Source organism: Kogia breviceps, chromosome 2 (genome assembly GCF_026419965.1).
Source record: "Kogia breviceps isolate mKogBre1 chromosome 2, mKogBre1 haplotype 1, whole genome shotgun sequence".
Taxonomy (NCBI): Eukaryota; Metazoa; Chordata; class Mammalia; order Artiodactyla; family Physeteridae; genus Kogia; species Kogia breviceps.
The window spans coordinates 32,871,513-32,894,222 of NC_081311.1; the positions used below are offsets into that span (position 1 = coordinate 32,871,513).

Below are 22,710 nucleotides of genomic sequence, written 5' to 3' on the forward strand. Positions count from 1 at the left end.
TTGACTGGAAGTTTGAAACACAAAGTAATGTGAACGTTTCATATCTTTATTTGGTGTTCACAGTAACACCAAACCAGAGGAATGAATTCCAACACTTATTGTTCATTCCTCCCAGCTGCTGATTTCACTATTTCCCTACAGGCTGGAGCTGCTTGTAGACACAATTTCTCTCATTTTCAAATCCAAACGTCAAGTAAGTCTAGGTGACACTCAGCAAAGAGAGTTTTTCTGCCCTCTTCCCCTCTGTCCCTCTCCGTGCTTATCATTACAAGGACAAGCATGCTCTCTCTGGACTCCATTTTCTATCATTTCTTACCTGCATTAGGTACAAAAGAAGGAACGTCTGAGACTGGCTCAGCAAATACTGATGCTTTTTATTTCGAACACATGGAGGACAAATGGCCATGTACTGGCTTACACTAATCATTCCACTCCGTTTCACAGTGGTAACATAGTACCAACTCTTAGGTAAGTATGAGCTTATGTGGTAGTCAGTACAAGTGTTACAGAATATAAAGACAGCACATACATCTGTGCAGTAAAACTCAGTAAACTTTCTTTTAATGGAGGTTGGATATTTGCTGGATATCAAGAGAATGTGGAGATATGAGATGGGAGGCCAGAGAGAGCATCCCTAGTAGCAAGAAGGAGGTGAATGACGCCCCAGAGGAGAGTGAGTTACAGACAGACAACAGCACGGCAGTCGCCGGATACTCTGCCCTTCATCACACAGGAATGAAGCAGAGCTGGTACGAGGGCGGAACACGGCCAAACCCACTAGAAACTGGGGTGGTGTTGATGTTCTTTGGGTCAACCACAGATTTCAGGGTAAATTTCTGTAAAATGCTGGTCAGGAATAAAAACAGCTCCATGTGGACCAGGCCTTCTCCCATACAATTTCCTTTTCCCAAGAATAGGGGATTTGTTCCTTGAACACTGTTTTGAATTGTCACAAAATGTAAGAATGACTGAATAGATGGTGGGCTGGAAGGACGGTTAGATAGGCAGATGGACAGAAGGACAGACACACCCGCTATTCACCTAATACCTTCATGGGAACCTTTCATTCAACAAATATTTATTGAGTGCCAGCTCTACATCAAACACTTCATGATGCATTCCCACATTATAACTGCTCTTTCCCATTTCCAATTTCCATTAATCTTTGCAGAAATACGCCCACTCTGCTTGTCCGGATGAGTTGAAAGAAGAAGGACTGAGAGGAGGGAACTCATATATATGTGTTTCCCTTTCTACCTCTGGCACAAAATTCAGCCAAAGGTTTTTTTCCTTCATGTGCTTTCAAAATCACATGTCTAAAGGTGTCACTCTCCCACTTTAAAATATTACATGTCTCTCCCATCTGTTTCATGAGATGAGGTCCAAATGGGTTGAGCTGGCCCTTTATATTCCGTTCCCAGCATGACGCTCCATGTCATTCTGTCCATTCTTCATACCATCTACTCTCAATGCTAGCCATATCTACTCTTCACCAATCTCCAACACACCGTGAAGTTCCTAGCTTTGTTTTGTGCAGTTCCATTTGGTTAAGATGCATTTCTCTTATCCTTCCTTCAGGACCTACGCCCCATGTCACTTCCTCTTTATGATTTCTGAGATCTTCACAGGCAGTAGAAGCTTGCCCTCTCTGGGTTTCTTCAACATCACATTCATGCTTCAACCGAAGCATCAATCACCTTGAATCATAATTCTCTGTTTGTTTATTTTTCTGCTATGCTAAAATGTGTGCTTTTGAAGGGAAGGCTCGGTCCTCGACCCCTTGGTATATACAGAGCAAGACCCAAAGCAGGCATCAAAAGCCATCAAATACATGAAGGGGAGTCCGTGGCCAGAGACTCAGCACACACTGTAGCTGTGGGGACCCGATATCCAAGACTTAGATCATGAGTGGAGGAAGATCACGGGGCTCTGGAACCACTGCAGAATATCCTGCCACATTCCCAAGGACTCCCTGACACTGCAGTTGGCAGGTTCTGACCTTCTAAATCTAGAGGAAATGTCCTGCTCCTGTGAAAGTACCCTGGCCTCTCTTCTTACCTTGCTCCTGTGAGGCAGCTCAAATTCCCTTTCTTCTGTGTGAATGTTCCTTATTCCATTTTATGCCTCACTGTGGCGAATGAGTGAGCAGAAAACAGGCAGCTTCCCCTTCTGGTCTCATGAGCAGCCTGTGCTTTCCTCTCTCACAGCACTATTCAATGTTCTCTTTACAATCTGTTTCCCTAACGAGGATGTGAGCCACTTTGGTGCCCATTCTGTGCTTGTGGACACTTTTAACCCCAGAGCTCAGCCTGCGGAGTCAGGGGTATCACATAGCAAATACTCAAACTTATGAACTTATGTACGTTTCTCATGGCAGCCAATGGACAAAGAGCATTTCTACCAGCCCCAGAGTGGGCATCGTTAAGTTCCAACCAATTCCAGAAAGGTATCTTGTTCCCTAAGTACCTGAGGAAATTAATTTTTATTACCTGCTGAGAAAGCCACGAAGTAGTCACTCTTCTTAAAGTTGCCACTCTCATCCAGGAAGTGGGCTGGGTCACACACCTCTGGGTTGGGGAATTCTTTGTCATCACGTAGCACAGAACTCAGCAATGTTACTATAGTCGTGCCCTGGAATGAAAGATGAAGATACATGAATTATAAAGAGGTCGTGGAGCGGTAGAAATGTTACAAGTCATTTAGTCCCATCGTTTGCTCTAGAGATGAGGAGTCCCAGGACCAAAGAAGGGCAGCAGCAATTCCAGACAGACAGACCAAGTAATAAACAGGGATGAGTTTAAGACCAGTGGCAGTGATGTTACTAAAGTGGCCTCCAATAATAGCATTTGAAGTACTGCGTACTTGGTTACTTGGGTGCTAGATCTCTGAATCCCCTTTACTTATCACAACGTTTGGACACTGCTGTCTGTATCCCACCCTTGACTCTATTTCATCATTTCAGCTTTCTTACATGTCATTTGTGGATCATAGTTTAAAATGGAAGCCTCTGAGGGCTCTTGAAAAGTCAGATGTATTCGGAATCTGTTTATAGGGCTTTTTAAAATAGAGGTCTGATCTGATTAAAAATGGCATCTGGCAAATCCATACAGAGACAGATTAGTGGTTGTGCGGGGCTGGAAGGAGTGAGGAATGGGCGGGCAATGACTGCTTAATGGGTGGTGGATTTCCTTTTGCAGTGATGAAAATGTTCTGGAACTAGATAGTAGCTATGGTTGCACAACACTGTGAATGTACTAAATTTCACTGAATTGTACATTTGAAAATAGCTAAAATGGTCATTTTTATGTTATACTTATTTTACCACAGTAAGAAAGAAAAATTTCTCAAGAGGAAAAGTGACTTCTTAGATAATATCAACAAGTACACTAACAACTACTGAGCATTTATCTTTGGGATGAAATTTGTTTCTCTTAATTTTAAAATGTGGGGGAACACTTCGTTATGGATGAATCCTAGATTAAAAAAACAAAGAGAGATGATAAAATTAGAAAAATTCTCATTTTTCAACAATTCAGGTAAAGATCATCAATTAATGCTAAAACTGTTGGATGAATGATTTGGGAAACAGTATATTCACAAGGTCTTAAAGTACCATGCCAGGGGCTTCCCTGGTGGCGCAGTGGCTGAGAGTCCGCCTGCCGATGCAGGGGACGCAGGTTCGTGCCCCGGTCCGGGAAGATCCCACGTCCCGCGGAGCGGCTGGGCCCGTGAGCCGTGGCCGCTGAGCCTGCGTGTCCGGAGCCTGTGCTCCGCAACGGGAGAGGCCACAGCAATGAGAGGCCCGCGTACCGCAAAAAAAAAAAAAAAAAAAAAAAAAAAAAGTACCATGCCATAGATTTTTAATTAATTACCTATGAAAACAGAACCTCAGCAATGGAGAGATATGGCAGACTTCTCGTTAATAAGTGATCACCTTAGCATCACCCATAATGGGATAAGCTGACATTACATGTCTTCAGCCCAAACGTGATGCAATGGGACATAAACAACATCACCTAAGTAATTTTCTTGCCAAATACACACAGCTGGAATCTAATCTCAAGAAAACAATCACATAAAGCCAGACTGAGTAACGTTTAACATGACAATTGTCCTGGACTCTTCGAAATTGTCAATGTATTAAAATGAAATAAACATAGGAAAAGGAACTGTTCTTGATAACAGGGGAATAAAGGGGCAGATAATTAAATTAAATACTTGTTCCTTGACTGGACACTAGATGCCCCCTCAAAAAAAGCTACACAAGATATTTTAGGATAATTGAGAAAATGTAATTATAGTATATATATATATATATATTAGAAAAAAATATTGCATAGATAATTCCTTTAGTGTGAATGCTTTTATTGTTATGTAGATAAAGTCCTTGTTCACTTGTTCTTAGAAGATACATACTGAATTTAGGTGTTAAGTGTGATATTTAGGTGTTAAGTGTGATAGATGATAGATAGACAGGTAGTTAAAATATAGATATATACACAATTTCATATATATTTCATATATTATATATATATATCCATTGTACATTTAAATACTATTTAAATTTTAAAATCTTTTAAATTCAAAATTGGGGGTAATTGCACCCCTTAAGTTTATCGTATTTAAGGTCTATAATTTTGTTTTTAAAATTATTGCCTTGTATATTTTAAAACAAATAACACAGGAAAATGTTACTTTAAGATTTTAAAAGCAGGTATATTTTATGCAAATGGTGCTGGGACAAGTAGGTAACTATAAAGAAAAGAAATGAAATATGATCATTACTTTACTCCATAAGTAAAAATGAACTTTAAATGGATCATAGAGCTAAATATAAATGCTAAAAGTATAAAACTTGAAAAAGAAAAGCATAAATATTTGATATGTGCTGGAAAATAAATATGACACAAAAGCCCAACTCATAAGAGAAATAACTGATAAATTGGACTTCATAAAAATTTTAAACTATGCTTTTTTTTTTTTTTAAACTTCTGCTCCTTGAAAGACATTCTTAGAAACCAAAAAAAGAAAGAAAAAGACACAAACCGGGAGTAAACATTTGCAACACTGAGACATGATAAAGGGATTGCATACAAAATATATAAAGAACTGCAATAATTAAATAATAAAGCAAACCCAATAAAAAATAGGACTTTGAGCCAACATTATCAGTGAACACGTACGAATGGCCAGTCAACACGTCAAAAGCAGCCAAATATCATTATTCACCGAGAAAACAGAAGTAAAACAAAATGAGATATCACTACACAACCACTTCACAGTGTCTAAAATTCAGAGGGTGCGGCGGCAAGTGTTGGGGCGCGTAAGTCGGTGGGCACGCAGACGGCGCACCCAGGTTCCATTCAGGGCCAGCTGCCATGTGCTTGCCTGCACGGACCCGGCCTCTTAGCCAGTACAATGCAAACCGTAAACAACACAACAGTGTGAGGAGGAGCTTTCTTTGCCTAATCTCCGGCCTCATGACGCCTCAGGCGAAGGGCCGTCTTTCCGCGCCCAGTTCCCGCGGGACGCGCAACTGTGCCACGGGCTCCGGAGCTGAAAGCGCTGCCAGCCTGTCGCGCCAGGATGGGGGATGAGCAAGTCGGGCGCTATACCTGGTCCAGGCAGCGCCACCCCACCTGCCCTGCGCCCTTGGAGAGGAGGCTCGTGTCACAAGTTGGACCACGTCGCACGGCGCCTTGCTGCGGCCACCCCCTAGGCACTCCCTGTGCTGCAAAAAAGCGCGTTCGGGGAGCCACCGCTTCAGCAGTGAGGCCTGCCTCCACCCGCCGTCTGGCCCTGTCTGCGCGGGGTCCGGAGCTGGATTCCAGAGGGGCTGAGCCTCAGCCCTCATGGGGACTATGAGCACCACCAGCAAGCAGAAAGGGGTGCGGCTCTACAGGGCGGCGCCAAGGTCCTGACCTTTAACCCCTGACCCCCGCCCCACCTTCCACGTGGGGCGAGCCAGACGTCTGACGCAGGCCTGCAAGCCCTTCCATGGAAAAGCGAGAAAACCACCAGCGTCAGCACACCGGACAATCAGTTCCACCAAAGTTAACAACGATGCTTTAAATGTTTTATATTTTTCGCTTTAAAAATATTTACAGATCTGAAATTTCTCCCCTTTCGCCTCTACCTATACTCAGGACAAGAGAAACGGAAAGAGACGTTGAGATGATTGTTCAAAGCCCCCAAGGGCCGGCTTGGCCGGCCATGGGTCCGTGTACATAAATACAGGTGTGTATATGGGGAGAGGCGTGTACTTGGTTTGGTGTTTTTCTGATTTTTTTTTCCCCTACCAGTCAATATCGTTATGGCCAAAACTCCCTTTCCCACCACCACCCAAGAACAGCCCCTCCAAAATGGTTTTCAAAACGTATTGGTGGGACGGGAATAAAGACACAGACCTGGGCTGCCCTGGTGGCGCAGTGGTTGAGCGTCTGCCTGCCGATGCAGGGTACGCGGGTTCGTGCCCCGGTCCGGGAAGATCCCACATGCTGCGGAGCGGCTGGGCCCGTGAGCCATGGCCGCTGAGCCTGTGCGTCCGGAGCCTGCGCTCCACAACGGGAGAGGCCACAACAGTGAGAGGCCTGCGTACCACAAAAAAAAAAAAAAAAAAAAAAAAAGACACAGACCTACTAGAGCATGGACTTGAGGATATGGGGAGGGGGAAGGGTAAGCTGGGACAAAGTGAGAGAGTGGCATGGACATATATACACTACCAAACGTAGGGTGGATAGCTAGTGGGAAGCAGCCGCATGGTACAGGGAGATCTGCTAGGTGCTTTGTGACCACCTAGAGGGGTGGGATAGGGAGGGTGGGAGGGAGACGCAAGAGGGAAGAGATATGGGAACATATGTATAACTGACTCACTTTGTTGTAAAGTAGAAACTAACACACCATTGTAAAGCAATCATACTCCAATAAAGATGTTAAAAAAACAAAACAAAACAGAAAAACGTATTGGATTGTTTTGGATAGAATGCAGATGATCTGGCTGGAGGAATGTCGATAAATACCAGAAACAATCAAAACAAAATATAGGGCAGAGGCCATAAATAAGAAATAATAAATTAAAAATAAAATTTAAGAACACTAACAACGGCAAGTGTTGGAGGGTACCTACCTCCAGCAATTGGAACTTTCATAAATTGCTAGAAGGAAGGAAAAATGTCACAGCTGTATTAGAAAACAGTTTGGTGGGGTTTTTTCATAAAGTTAAACATTTAAGCAACACTCCCACTCCCCGGTATTTACCCAAAAGAAATGAAAATTTATGTCCACACAAAAGCCTGTATGCAAATGTTTAAAGCACCTTTAAATAGCCCAAAACTGGAAATAACCCAAATATCCATCAATTAGTGAATGAATAAACAATTTGTGGCACTCCACATGATGGATTACTCACAGATAAAGAAGGAATAATCCAATGATACATGCAATAACAAGGATGAATCTCAAACATATTCTGCCACATAAAAAAAGAGATAAAGGCATATATTGATTACAAGTTATTTCATTTATGTCACATTATATTGCACTCCTGAAAAGGCAAAACTGTAGGACCAAAAGCAGATCAGTGGTTACCAAGGGCAAGAACTGGGGGAAATGGATTGTTTGCAAAAGGAGAATAAGGAAACTCTTTGAGATGATGAAAATGCTTTATATCTTAGTTGTGGTGATAGTTACATAACTTCACATACTGGTCAAAACTCTTTAGACTCTACACTTAGAAAGGTGATTTTCCTTCTACATAACTTATACCTCAAGTAAAAAATAGAGGAATACAGTAAGTCACAAAAAGCACATATGGTAAAAAGTAAGTCTCCTTCCCATCTAACTACACAAACTTATTTAGACTTTCCAAAAACAACCATTCCCACCAACTAGTTATATACCTTCCAGAGATATTATGCATATCAGGCAGATAATCCTGTATACATTTATGCCACTTATTACACTTTCTTCTTTTTTTACCCAATGACAAGCATCCAGTGGATCTTGATTTTTTTCTTTAATTAAAATAATTTAGGGACTTCCCTGGTGGCACAGTGGTTAAGAATCCGCCTGCTAATGCAGGGGACATGGGTTCGAGCCCTGGTCCAGGAAGATCCCACATGTCGTGGAGCAACTAAGCCCTTTTGCCACAACTACCGAGCCTGCGCTCTAGAGCCCGTGAGCCACAACTTCTGAGCCCGCATGTTGCAACTACTGAAGCCCGCGTGCCTAGAGCCTGTGCTCCACAACAAGAGAAGCCACTGCAATGAGAAGCCCACGCACATCACCAGAGAAAGCCCGCACGCAGCAACAGACCAAACGTAGCCAAAAATAAATTAATTTAAAAATAATAATAATTTAGTTATTGTCCCATGTCAACACATATACAACTGCTTTATCATGCTACATAATATAAATGTGCCATTACACTACTAATGAACATTTAGATAGCTCAAAATATTTTTTTATTACAAGCAGTGATGCAAGGATGAATTTTTTGGACATTCCTTCATTAGCACTTGTAGTAGATTCCAAGAATTATAATTCTTGCATTATAAGATACCATATTTTATTTTTTAATAGATATTGCCAAAGTATCCCCCCCAAAAAAGATGTACTTATTTATAATCCTGCCAGTGGCACTTGAAAGTACTTGTTTACACATATCCTCTCTAATAAAAGGTTTTCTCAGCCTTTGACTTCATCACACTGATATACGAAAATAGTGTCTCATTGTTTTAGCTTGTATTTTGCATGTTACCTGGTTTAATTCTTGCAACATTTTGAGGTTAACAAGGTTATTTTTATCAACAGTTCACAAATGTCTTCAGCAGGACATGAATATTCACATAAAGTGGCATAAATAAGGAATATATATAGATTCACTTCAGTTCAAGTAAGGTTTTGACCACCAAATGAAATTGTATCAAACTTATATTTGTTTTCAATTTTCCAGGTTTTTAGTATTGCAGATTGAGGAGGAGTGATTTCTAAACCCACGTTTCAGGAAAAAAAAAAAAACTTAGATCAGCTCTAACACAGTAGCTTTTGGTGATCCATGGCTACGTATATTCAAAGTAAAGCTAATCAAAAGTAAATAAAATTTAAAATTCAGCTCCTCAGTTGCACTGATCACATTTCAGGCACCCACTAGGTACATGTGGCTAGTGGCTATATATGGGACAACGCAGCTATGCACAATTCCCTCTTCAGAAGACAGCAATAGTAATTTCAACCTTAATAAACTCATGATCCTTTTCCCCTCAAAGTAGACTTTTCAGTCATCTTATTTTTATGTACAATAACACATGCAGGCTTCAAATGGCAGTAGCTTGTAGGATACCAACTAGAAAGTCTGAATAAAAATAGAAACCATGTGTTAGAAAGCACTGGAAAGCTGCAGACAAAAATTAGTCTCCAGATTCCAGAGACAGAAGAAACTTGGAAAGGTAAACTGGCAGCTACAGTCAATATTTGACTGTGTTAATATCCAATTCTGAAACAGGAGGTGTTACGTAATTCTGTCCGCCTAGTGAAGGAAAGATGAACACTTTCTGGAAGAAGATAAACATCATCTGAGTCTGCATTTTTTTTCTTATGCAATATCTGAGCTTAAGCAAAACTTATCAGGTACAGGGAAGACAGAACTAAACAAACACCAAAAGAAAAGAAAAGGGGGCAATTATATATAGATAATAAAAATATACCCACAATATGGAAAGTTACCCACCTTATTTTATGAGGCCAGCATTACCTTGATATCAGAAGTCTGATTAAAAATTCTTTGAGAAAGAGTAATTGCAGACCAGTCTCTTGTGAATATAAATACAAATGTTCTCAATAAAATGTAGCAAACCAAATTGAGCTTTTTATATATGAGAGACAAACACAGACCCCGACACAGAGAGAAGAAAATATATGCCATATAAACAAATGCAGATAATACATTTGGTCAAATTTTGTACACACGTTTATGAAAAAATTATACAGATTGCGAAGAGCAGGGGATGGGAAAATGGGGAGTTTCTAATCAATGGGTATAAAGTGGTTGCCGGGGGCTTGGGGGAGAGAGGGATGAAGATACAGAATACAGAGGATTTCTAGAGCAGTGAAACTACTCTATATGATACCACAATGATGGATACACGTCATTATACACTTGCCCAAACTCATAGAATGTACAACATTGAGAGTGAACCCTAATGAAAATGATGAACTTTGGATGCTAATGATGTGCCAACACAGGCTCATCAACTGTAAAAAGGGCACCACTCTGGTAGAGGATATTGATAATGGGTGAGGCTATCTATGTATGTGTCGAGGCAGGGAGTATATAGGAAATCTCTGTATCTTCAGCTTAATATTGCTGTGAACCCAACACTGCTCTTAAAAAATAAAGTTCATCCCAAAATATCATACAAAAATAAGATTAGGAATATTTTCCTGATTTTTTAATATTTACAAAAATATACATAAAATATCATTCTCAATGATGAGATATTAAGCCCTCACCTCTTCCTGGATATCATAAATTAAACAATGGCCACTATCGCCACTTCTGTTCCACACTATCCTGGAAGTCCTGCCAGTGTAATAATGCAATAAAGAAAATTAAAGTCATGAGAATTGGAAGATAAACAATAAAACGAATATTAAACCAGGTGGCAAAACTGTATATACAAAAATTACAAATCAATCCACAAATTATTAGCAATGATAAATGAATTTGGAAAGGTTGCTAGATATAAGGTCATCAAAATAAAATCAAATATATTTCTATATAGCAAAGAAGTGGAAAAGGCATTTTTAAAATTATACAATGTAGGGACTTCCCTGGTAGGCCAGGGGTTGAGACTCCATACTTCCAATGCAAGGGGCGTGGGTTTGATCCCTGGTCCGGGAACTAAGATCCCACATGCACCTTGGCATGACCAAAAAAATAAAAAACAAAAACAAAATAAAATTATACAATATATGATAACATCAGAAATGTTATTTATCTGAGAAAAATATAACAGATGTGCAAGCCAGTGTACTGAAAAAAAAAACAGTACTGAAAAATTAAAGAAAGCCCAAATAAATTATATCTGTGAATTGAAAGATTCAACACGTCAAGATGTCAATTCTTTCCAAATTGATTTAATATCAACCTGATAAAAATCATAGCTGAGTGTTTTGGGTAAATGACAAATGGATACTAAAATTTATCTGGAAATGTAAACTGCTAAGAGTAGCCAAAACAATATTAAAGAAGCAGGACAAATTTGGGAGACTTAGCCAGATAATCAAGATCTGTCATAAAAATTTATAGCCACAAATTGGAAACAACACACAACCCATCAGGCTACCCCAATGCATGACTTTTGCAATTCTCTCATCTTAAGGACTGTAACGATACTGTGAATATGGGAACTTCAAGAGCATTGAGGTCACAGCAGGAGAACTAATCTTACCCTGGCGATGAAATAGTTTCTGAATTTCACGTCAGGGGTCACTGCATGGGGCAGGTTGGTGGGGATAAGGTCAATGTATCTCTGGATCTCATGCACCACAGCATCCATGTAGGGCACGTGGCTCCTGTCCTGCATGCAGGGACTCTGGTGTCTGGCAATCACACAGTCAATCTCTTTCTGGACTTTAGCTGATAAGACACAAGTGAGACTGATGGAAAAACAGGAAAATACATACCACATTTGCATACCAATTCAGAGTTACATAAAGCTCTGTGAAGGTGTTCCAACATCATTATAAACATCAATTATAGGTCCAGAAGGACACCTTAACATACAGAGTGAGTTGCCATAATATAGGTACAAATGACTTTCATACAAGCTAGGGTTTTAGATAAATCTGTGCACACCTTTATATTAGCATACAGGATCATTAATACAAACAGAAATCATGAAATGCTTCAAATATAAATATTACATTATTAACTCAAGAAATTACTGTCCTCGCAGAAAGAAAAAACAGGAATCAAGTATTAATTTCATTTTAAAAATCAAAGTCTGTAACTGATGTATATGTATGTATGGTTTGTGTGACTGTACATGTGTTGTGTGTGTGTATTTGTTTGCAACTTTCAATGCTATCTTCTTTAATCCTCATACTCCCCAAAGGTGGTCACTTTGAAACATTCTAGCAGTTTCTTCTGAAATTTAAATTTCATATTTCTAAATAATTACTAGGGCTTCCCTGGTGGTGCAGTGGTTAAAGAATCCGCCTGCCAATGCAGGGGACACGGGTTCGAGCCCTGATCCAGGAAGATCCCACATGCCGCGGAGCAACTAAGCCCGTGCACCACAACTACTGAGCCTGCACGCCACAACTACTGAGCCCACGTGCCTACAGCCCGTGCTCCGCAACAAGAGAAGCCACCACAATGAGAAGCCCTTGCACCGCAACAAAGAGTAGCCCCCACTCGCCACAACTAGAGAAAGCCTGCACACAGCAATGAAGACTCAATGCAGCCAAAAATTTAAAAAATAAATAAATAAATTTATTTTTTAAATTACTACTTTTATTTCCTGATTTATCCATTTTTAGACAATGTAAAATGACTTTCTGGTAAGTGAATGAGGGCTTACATCTCAACCACCACCCCATACAAAATAAGTACCCACAAACAGATACACACACACACACACACACACACACACACACACACACAACTTCCCCTCACTCAATTTTCCCCAATATATTTATATCACAATTTTTTATTATATCACTATTCATTGTTTATATCATTATGACTATGTAAATACTGTACAAGTAAGACAACTATGATTATGTTGACTCTTTTGTACATTCTTGGTCTTTTAACATGTATTTCAATTCCTAATTTTTAGATGCCAATTTAGAATTACTGCAAATGCTCAGGCAGATGTTTCAAACTCTTAGTAAATAATTTTCTAGTTACTGGGAAGCCTCAATTTACCATTTTCCTTTTGCTCTTGGTGTCTCCTCTCCCATCTGCTTTATCCACCTAGTCCATTTTGAAATAGATGTTTTCTAAACCTTTTGCCCAGCACCCTCTCTGAAACCTCCATTTTCCTACATGAGATCTCCTGACTCTTCAGGAATAATTCTCATTTGTAATTAATTTATCATCATTTCAATGGGGTTCTGACCCAAAAAAACATAATTTGCTTAAAGATAATTTTTTTAATTTTTAAAAAAATTGTTCATAAAAGTTAAAACTATTGACCTGAAAAGAAATTCTTATGGCAAACACCATTTTTCTGGACTCAGACTTCTGGAATAATAAAATTCCTTTTGAAGTGTGACATAAGTACAAAAAAAGAAAATTACAGGCCAATATTCCTGATGAACATAGATGCAAAAATTCTCAACACAATGCTAGCAAACTGAATACAAGAGCACATTAGAAGGATCACACACCATGATTAAGCCGGATTTATCCTTGAGACCTATGGGTGGTTCAAAATATGCAAAACAAAAAATATGATGCACCACGTTAACAGAAAATCATACTGTCATCTCAATAGATGAAGAAAAAACATTGGACAAAATTTAACATCCTTTCATGATAAAAACTCCTCCCAACAGGGCTTCCCTGGTGGCGCAGTGGTTGAGAGTCCGCCTGCCGATGCAGGGGGCGCAGGTTCGTGCCCCGGTCCGGGAAGATCCCACATGCCGCGGAGCGGCTGGGCCCGTGAGCCATGGCCGCTGAGCCTGTGGTCCGCAACGGGAGAGGCCACGACAGTGAGAGGCCCGCGTACCGCAAAAAACAAAAACTCCTCCCAACAAATTATGTATAGAAGGAATGTATCTCAACAAAATAAAGGAATGTATCTCAATGTATATGACAAGCCCAGGGCTAACATACTCAACGGTGAGGGGAGTGAGTGACATCAGCATTACAGCAGTGTGAGACACTCCCTTTGTCCGCACCTTCAATCTACAACCAGTTAAACGTCCATACCTCAACAAAGGGAACTCTGCCCAACACACAAGGATGCCAGAGAATTCCACACATCTCTACATTTAAAGGTGGGTGGGTTGGAACATATAGAGGAGGCAGAATGGAGGGAACAGGTGAGGCAATGCCTGAGATCCCGGCACCCAGCCATGGCGTCTAAGCCCACAGCCCCAGAGAATCCAGGAGTAGTGGGGGGGCATTGCACACAATTCTGACCTCCCAGTCACAACAGCACCCACAGCCACAGGGAACTGAGAAGTGGCAGCAAGACTTGTGACTCTGTCCCTTCAGCTGTGGAAGCACCTGCAACTCTGGACCCCCACCCTCCTGCCCACAGCAGCAGAGGTGAACCTGAAAACGCCTAATGCAGCAGAGGTGACCACAGCTCTAACTGCCCTCCAACTCCCACCCTCCCCCCTCGGCAGTGAAGCCCACAGCCCAGACGACCCTGGACAAGGTGCCTGCCGTTCTGGTGCCCCAGGTGGCAATGCCAGCAATAGCAATGACACCAGCAACAGCAAGGCACCAGTGACAATGAGGCATAAGTAGTGACAATGAGGGCACAGAACAACACCTCTGGCAAAGGCAGTGGGGTGAAAAGCGGCAATTCCCAAATACAGCCAGAGGCCCCTGAAGTAAAAAAAAACAAAAACTTGTGCTATAGTGTCATCTACTGAAAACAAACAAACAAAAAGGCCTCCAATTACAAGCCTGTTGAATTGTTAGAAACAAGTTTAAAAAAAAGACAAAACACCTTTACCTAATGAAGAAAGGTGTTTGCTACTTCAAATGCACCACTAGAACAACTCATCAAGCACCATCGTGGGCTTCCCTGGTGGCGCAGTGGTTGAGAGCCTGCCTGCCGATGCAGGGGACGCGGGTTCGTGCCCCAGTCCGGGAAGATCCCACATGCCGCGGAGCGGCTGGGCCCATGAGCCACGGCCGTTGAGCCTGCGGGTCCGGAGCCTGTGCTCCGTGGTGGGAGGGGCCACAGCAGTGAAAGGCCTGCGTACCGCAAAAAAAAAAAAAAAAAAAAAAAAGCACCATCGTAACAATGGCATAAAAATTCTCCAGAAGCCAAACTGAAAATCACAGAATATTGAGATCTAATTGATAGACAATTCAAGAGAGCTGTCGTGAAGAAACTCAAACTCAACATGATACAGCAAAACTCAGACAGGCAGTTCAATGAGCTAAGGAATGAAATTAATGAGTAGAAAGAATACCTTACCAAAGAGACTGAAACAAACAAAAAAAATCTGGAGCTGAAGAATGCAATAAATGAGATGAAGAACACATTATAAAGCAGGCGTCCCCAACCCCTGGGCCACCTGTTAGGAATTGGGCCGCACAACAGGAAGTGAGTGGGGGGCCAGTGAGCGAAGTTTCATCTGCAGAGCCCCATCCCTCCCCATCGCTCACATTACTGCCTGAACCATCACCCACAGCCCCCGTTCGTGGAAAAACTGTCTTCCACAAAACCTGTCCCTGATGCCGAAAAGGTTGGGGACTGCTGTTATAAAGCATTGGAAATAGGGCACCCCGTAGAAGAGAGAATTAGGGAGCCCGAAGATAGAAATCTAGACATGATTCTGGTTGAAGAGGAGAGAGAAATAAGGTGTTTAAAAAAATTGAAGAAATTCTAAAAGAACTATTGGAATCCATTAGGAAGGACAACATAAGGATAATGGGTATCCCACAAGGAGAAGAGAGGGAGAAGGGAACAGAGAGTTCATTTAAAGAAATAATAACTGAGAACTTCCTAAACCTGGGAAAGGAACTGGATATACAAGTGCATGAAGCTAAGAGAACACCTAATTACCTCAACGCAAAAAGACCTTCTCCAAGACACATTATATTAAAACTGCCAAAAGTCAATGACAAAGAAATCCCCATATGCTGTTGGTGGAAATGTAAACTGGTTCAGCCACTATGGAAAAGAGTATGGAGATTTCTAATGAAATTAAGAATAGAACTACTAGAGGATCCAGCTATTTCATTTCTGGGTATTTAAACAAAAAATATGAAAACACTAATTTAAAAAGATATATGCACCCCTATGTTCACTGCAGCATTAAAATAGCCAAGATATGGAAACAACCTATGTGGCCATAAACAGATGAATGGATAAAGATGATGTGGTATATATGCAATGCAATACTACTCAGTGAAAGAAAGACAGAAAGAAAGAAAAGAAAGAAAGAAAGAAAGAAAGAGGGAGGGAGGGAGGGAGGGAGGAAGGAAGGAAGGAAAGAGGGAAGGAGGGAGAGAGGGAGGGAGGGAGGGAGAAAGGGAGGAAAGAAAGAAAGAAATCTTGCCATTTGCAACATGGGTAGATCTCGAGGGTATTATGCTAAGTGAAATGAGCCAGTCAGAGAAAGACAAATACTGTATGGTTCCATTCACATGTGGAATATACAAACAAACAAACAAAACAAAAACAAAAACATAGATACAAAGAACGGAGTAGTGGTTACCAGAAGGGAAGCAGAGTGGAGGGAGGGCAGGAGGGGTAAAGGGGGTCAACTGTATGGTGAATGGATGGAACATCCGGATGTTGTACACATGGAACATATATAATGTTATAAACCAGTGTTACCTCAATAAAGCATTTAATTTTAAAATAAATAAATAAGTAAAGGGAAGAGTGGATGGTTAACCAAAAAAAAGGTAAAATGCTATAAGCTATCCTTTTTATTTAAGAGGTAAAATATATTAGCTGTATAATTGTATTTATTTTAAACCATTTATAATTTTTAATGAACATTGGAGACCAAATGAAATGTATAGCATGATATTTTTAATCCAGTGTGAGTGGGAAACAAATAGTACATGAAATTATGACCCCACCATTTTGTTCCTGCTCTTTTGAGCCAGAACCTTTTAACTCTCAGTTTATTAAGGAATATTTTAACCCAATTATACCAACATTGATGGATTTTTATCAAAAGGTGTTTTCTGATATTATTCCAATTAAGCAAATATAATTATTTGATTAATATTACTATAAGCTATTCTTCTAAGATCAGGAACCAGACAAGGATGCCTACTCTCCCCACTTTTATTTAACATAGTACTAGAAGTCCTAGCCAAAGCAATTAAACAAGAAAAATAAAGCCATCCATTTTGTAAAGGAAGAAGTTAAATTGTCTCTATTTACAATGATAGGATCTTTTTTTTTTTTTTTTTTTTGTGGTACGCGGGCCTCTCACTTTTGTGGCCTCTCCCATTGCGGAGCACAGGCTCTGGACGCGCAGTCTCAGCGGCCATGGCTCACGGGCCCAGCCGCTCTGCGGCATGTGGGATCTTCCCAGACCGGGGCACGAACCCATGTTCCGTGCATTGGCAGGCGGACTCTCAACCACTGCGCCAACAGGGAAGCCCAATAATAGGATCTTATATATAGAAAATCCTAAAGACGACACCAAAAACTGTTAGAATAAACAAATTCAGTAAAATAGCAAGATACAGCTCAGTGTATAGAAATCAGTTATGTTTCTATATACTAACAATGAACTATCTGACAGAGAAATGATAAAAATAATCCACTTATAAAACCATCAAAAAGAATAGAACACTTAGTAATAAATTTGACCAAAGAGGTGAAAGATCTGTATATCAGAAACTATAAAACACTGATTAAAAAGAATTGAAGAGAACACAAATAAAAAGATATCCTACAGTCATGGATTAGAAGAATGAATATTCTCTAAATGTCCACATTACCTACAGCAATCTACTGATTCAATGTAAAAGCAATCTACTGATTCAATGTAATCCTTATCAAAATTCTAATGACATTTTCACAGAAATAGAAAAAGAAATCTTAAAATTCATATGGAACCACAAAAAAACCTTGAACAAACCAAACAATCTTGAGAAAGAAAAACAAAGCTGGAGGCACCACACTTTCTGATTTTAAACTATATTACAAAGATACAGTAATAAAAACAGTAGAATATTGGCATAAAAACAGACACATAGATCAATGGAACATAATGAATACAGCAGAAATACAGATGGTCCCCAACTTATGACAGTACCATATACAGTTTTTTCCACTTTACAATGGTAGAAAAGCCATATGCATTGAGTAGAAACTGTACTTGGAAATTAGAATTTTGGTCCTTTCTTAGACTACCAATATGCAGTATGATACTCTCTCATAATGCTGGGAGGCAGCAGCAAGCCACAGCTCCCAGTCAGCCATGCAATCATGAGGATAAACAACCAATACATTTACAACCACATTCTGTACCCATACAACTATTCTGTTTCTCACTTTCAGTACAGTATTCAATAAATTACATAAGATATTCAATGTTTATAATAAAATAAACTTTGTGGCAGGTGATTTTGCCCAACTATAGACTAATGTATGTGTTCTGAGAATGTTTAAGGTAGGCTAAACTAAACTATGCTATTTAGTAGGTTAGATGTATTAAGCACATTTTTTTTTTTTTTTTTTTTTTTTGCAGTACGAGGGCCTCTCACTGCTGTGGCCTCTCCTGTTGTGGAGCACAGGCTCCAGACACGCAGGCCCAGCGGCCATGGCTCACAGGCCCAGCCGCTCTGCAGCATGTGGGATCCTCCCAGACTGGGGCATGAACCTGTGTCCCCTGCATCGGCAGGCAGACTCTCAACCACTGCGCCACCAGGGAAGCCCTTAAGCACATTTTTGATGTATAACATTTTCAACTTAAAATGGGTTCATTGGGATGTAACCCCATTGTAAGTTGAGAAAGATCTGTAAATCCATGTATCTACAGTCAACTCTCTTCGACAAGGGTGCCAAGAATACACAGTGGGAAAATGACAGTCTCTTCAATAAATGGTGCTGGGAAAACTGGATATTCACATACAAAAGAATATAATTTGATTCTTATCTTACACCATTCATAAAAATTAATTCAAAATGGATTATAGACTTAAATGTAAGACCTCAAATCATAAAACTCCTAGTAAAAAACATAGGGGAAAAGTTCCTTGACATGGTCTTGGCAATAATTTTTTTTTTTTTTCTTTTTGTGGTATGCGGGCCTCTCACTGTTGTGGCCTCTCCTGTTGCGGAGCACAGGCTCCGGAGGCGCAGGCTCAACGGCCATGGCTCACGGGCCCAGCCGCTCCACAGCATGTGGGATCTTCCCAGACCGGGGCACGAACCCGTGTCCCCTACATCAGCAGGTGGACTCTCAACCACTGAGCCACCAGGGAAGCCCAGCAATACTTTTTGATATGACACCAAACACACAGGCAATAAAGGCAAAAATAAACAAGTAAGACTACATCAGTATAAAAAAGCTTCTACACAGGAAACGGCACAATCAACAAAATGAAAAGGTAACCTACAGAATGGGAGAAAATATTTGTGAATCATATATCTGACAAAGTGTTAATATCCAAATTATATAAGGAACTCAAACAACTCAATAGCTAATAATAATAACAGTAGTAATAACCCAATTAAAATGGGCAAAAGACCTGAATACACATTTTTCCAAAGAAGACGTACAAAATGGCCAACAGGTATATGAAAAGGTACTCAACATCAGGGAAATGAGATATCACCATACACCTGTTAGTATGGCTATTACCAAAAAGAGATTACAAGCATTTTAGTGAGGATGTGGAAAAAAGGAAACCCATATACAGTGTTGACGGAAATGTAAACTGGTACAGCCATCATGGAAAACAGCATAAAAGTTCCTCAAAAAATCAAAAACAGAACTACCATATGATCCAGCAATTTCACTTCTGTGTATATATCCAAAGGAAATGAAATCAGTATCTCAAAGAGATATCTGCATTCCCATGTTCACTGCAACATTATTCACATAGCCAAGATATGGAAACAACCTAAGTGCATATCAATGGATAAGTAAAGAAAAGATGATGTATACAACAGAATATTGTTCAGCCAATAAAGGTGAAAATCCTGCCATTTGCAAAAACGTGAATGAACCTAGAGGATATTATGCTAAGAAAAAGTAAGCCAGACACAAAAAGACAAATACTGCATGATCTAACTTACATGTGAAATATAAAACAGTCAAACTCATAGAAACAAAGAGTGGAGGGGTGGTTGTCAGAGGCTGGGGTGGGGGAAATGGGGAGATGTTGGTCAAAGGATACAAACTTTCAGTTATAAGATGAACAAGTTCTGGGGATCTAAAGTATCAATACAACATGGTGACCATAGTTAACAATGCTGTATTGTATATTTGAACTTTACTAAGAGTAGTTAATTAGTTTGACTGTGGAAATCATTTTGCAATTTGATTTCACAATATGAAATCATCATGTTGTATACCTTAAATATATAAATTTATATTTGTTAATTATATCTCAATAAAATGGGAAAAATTAAAGTTGTTCAAAAAGGGAAAAAATTCCTTTAAGCACTCCTTTCGTCTAAATAGCATGTATCTTTTTCTAAATCTAACCTTGTAAAGAACTTCCCAGACTGTGGAAATTTTCTCAGCCTTTCTTACCAAACTTCTAGAATTTATGCTATACTTCAACAAATACAGTTCCCATCTTCCCTACCCTAGCATTAGAATGCTGCATATTCGGAATAAGGAAAGAATTCTGCAAAAACATACCTACCATTCAAAGTGGACTCTTCTTAAGAAACTAATATTCAATCCTAGGCCAATTTATGCCGGCTGTGCCTGCTGCAAATCCCTTCCCATGAAGTCCAGTCCAGAATTTTTTATTGATGAAATCCATAGCTTTACTGCCTTTGCTACTGCTCACACTGTCTTCACTTTTCTCAGTCCTTCTTCCCTACTGTACAAATTTGTCTCACTTTTAAACTTTTAAAAATATTTTAATTTTAAACTTATAGCTGGTGGCACAGAAATTTCAAAAATAAAGTTTCTCTAAGAGAAATAAGATGGAGGAGCCAATATCTTCTCTGAAATTCACTCTGCCCACCATCTTGCTCATACCTGTGACCTCTCAGTACTTCAGCAGGAGGAGAAGCCCATATCTCAGTGTGGTGTTCGTCTTCTCCGTCCCAGTTCCAAGCAAATCAGTACTACAGTGGCTATCAAGTTTTCAAAAGTAATCTCCATCTGCTGATTGTGCTTTTCCTAGGAATTATTTGATGTAATTATCTGATAGTTTGCCAGCATATATAATTACAGTCAATCCAAAATAACACACACTGTTATAAAGCTAAGCAAACTTAGACACTGGAGTGCAGTATTAAAACAACAACAACTGTATGGTACGGCAAAGTGTGTGGATTGGGCTTGGCATAATCTTCATTACCTACTCCTTATCCCTTGCTTGCCTAAAAATTTCATTCCAAGCCTCTTTTGCAGCTACACTGGCCAAGCAACATACTTCTTACCAATGGCCTACTGATGCCAGTTTCTCCCTTTCTTTCTTCATACTCAAAATATAGATATGAAGGTGAAGGTGGTATAGACGTCACCTTGAAACATGAGTATCTGAGCATGAAAATGAAGCCTATATACTTAAGAATGCTGAAGAAAAATGGAAGGCACTTGAGTCCATGATACTTCAGGGCTAGCTCTGGACTGCCCAACATGAGACTCTCTCTATGTGAGATAAATAAACCCACTGTTTCTTTAAGCCTTTGTTAATTTTTCTTCTTATTGGTAGGCAAACACAATATTAATTGATAGAAATGAGCAAATTAGAGCTATATTTTGAAAACCACTATAAGCCAGAATCAAGAGTTTGCAATTCTCTTCTCCCATGGAAGAATTTATGTGGATTCTGTGTTGCCTAAAGACCCATTATGAAGTTGAAAATGTGCAAAAACTAACATGGAAGCACATCCTAGAACAGATTATAGAGAAAGAGAATGTATTCACAAAGACAAAATGGGGCTGGCCACTACTGTATTCCAAGATATGAGGCAATAGGCAACTTGGTCTAGGAAACAAGTGCAGATGCTAAGGGTAAGGAAGTGACTGAATAAAGCTCTCACAAGTCAGAAGTTGGGAGAGTAAAAGCCCTTCACAAGGACAACTAAGGTTGGTTTAGATGAGGGATATATGTGATTCAAAATTGAAAATAACAATGGGACAATCTGAAATAATGACTACAGAGGTCATTAATAAACCAAAAAATAATTTTTTCCTATCCAGTCCTCTAGACCAGCACTAATTTAATAAGGCTCTTATAATCCCCAAATGACCTGTGGCATGCCCAATATTATGTAATTCAACACCATTAAGATAGACTTAACCCTACTGACAGTTGTACTTGGTAGAAAAATGCAATCATTCTCATTGGTAACATCAACTTCACACAGTTTTCTAACATTGTAAACTCAAAATTACTCCGAGGCCAAGAAGGAGAGCAAAGTTCTTATAAACCATTATTACTATTTCCATCTGTTCAAGTGAATTTGAAGCATCAGTGGTTATGTACACATAGCCTAACAAAAGTAAGTTAGTCTGTACAAAACCTTGCTGAAAGAAATTAAAGAAGAGCTAAATACATGGAAATACATCCCATGTTCACCTATTGAAAGACTTAGTATTCTTCAGATGGCATTACTCCCGAACTGACCTACATATTCAACATGATCCATATCAAAATCACTGTTAGCTTCTTTGCAGAAATTGATGAGATTGTCCTAAAATTCATGTGTAAATTTAAGTGACCAAGAAGAGATAGAACAATCTTGGAAAGAAGAACAAAACTGGAAGACTCACACTTCCCATACTAAAAGTTACAATAAAGCTATGGTAATCAAGATTGTGTGGTACTGGCAAACAGCAAGATATATA

General features: G+C 39.8%; 1 long non-coding RNA gene and 1 pseudogene across 1 annotated transcript; one reads left to right on the forward strand and one right to left on the reverse strand.

Moving 5' to 3' along the window:
* Positions 1-618: 618 nt before the first annotated feature.
* LOC131751123 (cytochrome P450 2C42-like) overlaps positions 619-22,710 on the reverse strand; it is a 41,854-nt pseudogene continuing 19,762 nt past the window's right edge.
* LOC136793523 (uncharacterized) lies at positions 6,151-12,511 on the forward strand. Its single transcript, XR_010838866.1, has 2 exons — positions 6,151-6,237; positions 12,186-12,511. It is a non-coding gene; the product is annotated as an uncharacterized lncRNA (long non-coding RNA).